The sequence below is a fragment of the Alligator sinensis genome, unplaced genomic scaffold (assembly GCF_000455745.1).
Source record: "Alligator sinensis unplaced genomic scaffold, ASM45574v1 scaffold619_1, whole genome shotgun sequence".
Taxonomy (NCBI): domain Eukaryota; kingdom Metazoa; phylum Chordata; order Crocodylia; family Alligatoridae; genus Alligator; species Alligator sinensis.
This window is the reverse complement of record NW_005842134.1, coordinates 1,351,273-1,355,599: the sequence shown is the minus strand read 5'-3', so window position 1 is coordinate 1,355,599 and position 4,327 is coordinate 1,351,273.

Here is a 4,327-nt window from a genome sequence, read left to right as displayed (position 1 = left end):
TTCAGCAGGCCCTTGGGTGGATTACACCTTCCTTGGTTTCCTGGATGTTCACTCAATGCAAATCCAGACATCTTATGTGTTCTTTGGCACAGAACACAAGTCTCCAAGATTCACAGCTCTTATGATAGTGGAAAACACAGGTCTAATCTGTATCAATTCCCCTTGGCTCCATAAGCAGGCGGTATGGGGAAAATTCACATCTACCTCCATTCTGGCCCTAAGATCTCTTCCCCCCCTCCCTCCCCTTCAGCCAAGATATCACTGTCAAGGCATCCTGCCTCCCCAGCGCATAATAAATACTGCTAAAGAGTTATTGTCTGGAATCTGTATATCATAAAAACTATCAGGCACAGAACCCATGCAGCTACACTCACCCCATAGAGATTAACACACCACATGGTTCAGCACTGATGAAAAAGCATCAACTCAGGTACAAAGTACTGACTGATTGTGCAGGTCCTCATTAAGGTTTTACTAAGCATCCCAAGGTTATACTTCCCCTCTATCGGGCGCTGGTCAGACCGCAGTTGGAGTACTGCGTGCAATTTTGGGTGCCGCACTTCAAGAGGGATGTGGATAACCTGGAGAGGGTCCAGAGAAGGGCCACTCGTATGGTTAAGGGCTTGCAGGCCAAGCCCTATAAGGAGAGACTAGGGCACCTGGACCTCTTCAGCCTCCGCAAGAGAAGGTTGAGAGGCGACCTTGTGGCTGCCTATAAGTTCATCATGGGGGCACAGAAGGGAATTCGTGAGGCTTTACGCCCCTGGGGGTTACAAGAAATAATGGCCATAAGCTAACAGAGAGCAGATTTAGACTGGACATTAGGAAGAACTTCTTCACAGTTCGAGTGGCCAAAGTCTGGAATGGGCTCCCAAGGGAGGTGGTGCTCTCACCTACCCTGGGGGTCTTCAAGAGGAGGTTAGATAGGCATCTAGCTGGGGTCATCTAAACCCAGCCCTCTTTCCTGCCTATGCAGGGGGTCGGACTCAATGATCTATTGAGGTCCCTTCCAACCCTAACATCTATGAATCTATGAATCTATGAACTGTTCAAGCAATTCAACAGTTGCCATCCTGACACTACACCACCATTGACCTTGGTAGATGGCCTCTTCAGATCCCTACAAGTCACAATGGGAAAGTTATCCACAATGAAGAATAGGAAACTGTTAATACTACAAGTAACCCCTAGAAAAGCCCAAGGCACTACAGCAAAATTTCCAGGCTCCAGCTGGTCCCCTCCTGGGCTTTTCCACTCTCTGCTCCATCTCTGCAGGAGAAAATGGTAGGGCAGTAAGGGGGTCTCACACTAGAAAATGTGATCCAGCAGAAGAGGCTCCATTGGTGGGGGCTGCTGGACTGGGGCGATAGTAGCAGTGTGACTCACCACAACCACTTCAGGATTCTCATCCTGAAGATGCAGAAGGAGGTGGGACCTGTTTGTGAGCAGCCTCCTCTGTCACCAGACATTTCTCTCAACATGTCACAGTTTTAGCTGCTCCTGCAAAGAGCTTGCTGGCAGCATAGTGCAGTGCTAGTGTTAGCTGTGAGCCATGAAAAAGGAGAGGTGTAGGAACTGGATCCTTTTCCTTCTCTCAACAAAACAGAGACACTGTTTGTCCAAATGGACTTCCTCCCCAGTGCTTAGTTTACAAGGAGCATGTTTCCCTTGGGAGAAACTGAATGAACAATTGTATGCTCATAGTTTCCACCTGGAGAGCAATGAATCTCCCAGTAGAAACAACACTTGTATGTGGCATGAGTCAGCAACTGTGTTTTCTTCTCATATTAAGAACTAACCAATCCCAACCCTTTCTGCCCATCCTTCCCTCCCTACACCCTGCACAGCCCACCAGGCAGTTCCTATACAGACCCAGTGTCCTAGGGGCTAGGGAGTATGAGGGGAATCCAGGGGGCAAGTTATTCTTAGGCCTCATTAAAGTGCAAATAGCAGCTCCAGCTGTAGGCAGAACAGAACAACTGGATCAAGTGCCAAGTGCCCCCTGATTAGGCTGGGCCTGAAAATCTCATCTCACACAGGCCTCATGGTAACTCAGGATGGCCCACAGTCATCACACTCATCCACAGCTGCTTTGCTGACACATGCTGCAGGCAGTTGCCCTTATTGACCTACGTGTCTACAATCCCAGACTGTAAGCACTTCAGGCCACTTGCAACACACTTGTCCAATCACTTTCCTTGCATGACACTTTGTGAGCAGCATCCAAGACTTAACCATGGCTACCTTAGGCACCACTGAATTGAGTCAGAGAAAGCTGGGCTTCCCTGGGAGCAGAATAGCAAAGCTTTGCCCTGATTGTCACATACGCTACAGCAGAGGTGGGTAACCCTTGGCACGCAAAGTCATTTTGCTTGGCATGCACACCTCGGGGCGGACAGCAAAGGAGCCAGGACTGTGCTGCCACAAGAAGGATTGGGCCTCTCACGGCTCCCCGGCCATCCACTCCTGGCATGCTAACGTCTTGCAAGTCGAGATTTCAGGCGTTTTTAGCACTTGGCCCAAAAATGTTGCTGGCCACTGCACTACAGCCTGCCACAGGCTAGCCATGTTAGCAGCAGCTGGGTGTCCATGGTGGTTTTTGTCATAGCCACCAGGTGGAGCCAAAACACTGAACTCACTTCCCAGTGTTTGGGTCTAAGGCTTGCCATACCCCGTCCAGCTTCTGCTGTGTTTCTGCCCAGCTGGCAGCATAGTGGGCACTTAAAGGGATGCCAAGTGCTCCAGCATGGGCTGTCCTCCCTGTAGGTTTAACTGATATTACCTACACTTAGCCAGGCCCCCCAGTTAGAGCATGAGCAGGCAAGCTGCTGGGTGGATTTGATTTAAATCTTGGGAAGAAAAGGCTCAGCAGTGCTACGCTGGCCAGCACTACAGATGAAAGGGACTTGGGGGTCATGATTGACCACAAGATAAATGTGAGCCTTCAATGTGATGCTGCAGCTAGTAAAGTGAGCAAAATGCTGGCTTGCATCCATAGATGCTTCTCAAGCAAATCCCAGAACATCATTCTCTCGTTGTACTCGGCCTTCGTGAGGCTGCAGCTGGAGTACTGCATCCAGTTTTGGGTTCCACAATTCAAAAGGGATGTGGAGAAGCTTGAGAGAGTGCAGAGGAGAACCATGAGCATGATCAGAGGTCAGGAAAACAGACCTTACGATGACAGGCTGAGAGCTATGGGGCTCTTTAGCCTGGAAAAGCGCAGGTTCAGGGGTCATCTGATGGCCACCTATAAGTTTATCAGGGGTGTTCACCAGGATCTGGGGGAATGTTTGTTCACCAGAGCACCCCAAGGGATGACAAGGTCAAACAGTTATAAACTCCTGCAAGACCATTTCAGGCTGGACATAAGGAAGAATTTCTTCACTGTCCGAGCCCCCAGGGTCTGGAATAGCCTGCCACCGGAGGTGGTTTAAGCACCTACACTCAATGCATTCAAGAGAAATTTGGATGCTTATCTTGCTGTGATCCTATGACCCCAGATGACTTCCTGCCCCTTGGGCAGGGGGTTGGACTCGATGATCATCTGAGGTCCCTTCCAGCCCTAATGTCTATAAAATCTATTAAATTATGATTTAAATCACAATTTAAATCACTGGTCAGGACACCATGATTTAATCAGTTTAGGGATTTTTTTTTTTTTTTGCAATTTCTTAGTTGGTTTAATAAAAGGTATCATCTCTGAACCAAGGGTTTTAGAGTTTTGCCTTTCTTTTTTATTTAAAAACTCTTTTCTACAAAAAGTGCATTCTTGCTGTTTGATACCCTCTATTAATTTCACTTTGTGAAACTACACTTTTAGAGAGAGATAAGGGCTTGACTGTGTACGCAAACTTGCAGAGACAAGAGGGCTGATGGGTAGGTAATCAGGTCTGTTATCTCTTATCTCCATATACTGCTGGTAACAACGGATGTTCTCTCTGGAGACACAAATCCATAGTTTGAAAACTGAAACTAACCATCACAGAGATGTTTAATGGGATCTTCTAGACTGAGCACTAAGTCCCATTGGGTTGAGTGGTTTTCTTTAATCTTTACTAATTTATAGAGGAGCCTCTGGGAACCCCATAAGATTGGGGCACTAATATAGTCTGTGGCCTGTTGTGACCTATTGATAAAACTTTTCTAAACAAGTTACATGAATATAGTGTCTCAAATAGTGTATAATAATTAGAAGTTATAATCCCTATTTCATGATGATATCTTTGAACTTTAAACCTATATATAGTTTTAATCTAAGTTATTTTTTTCTAAAAAGCATCTTAAAAATAAAAACCTATGATTACATTTTTAAAGCTCTGATTAAAGT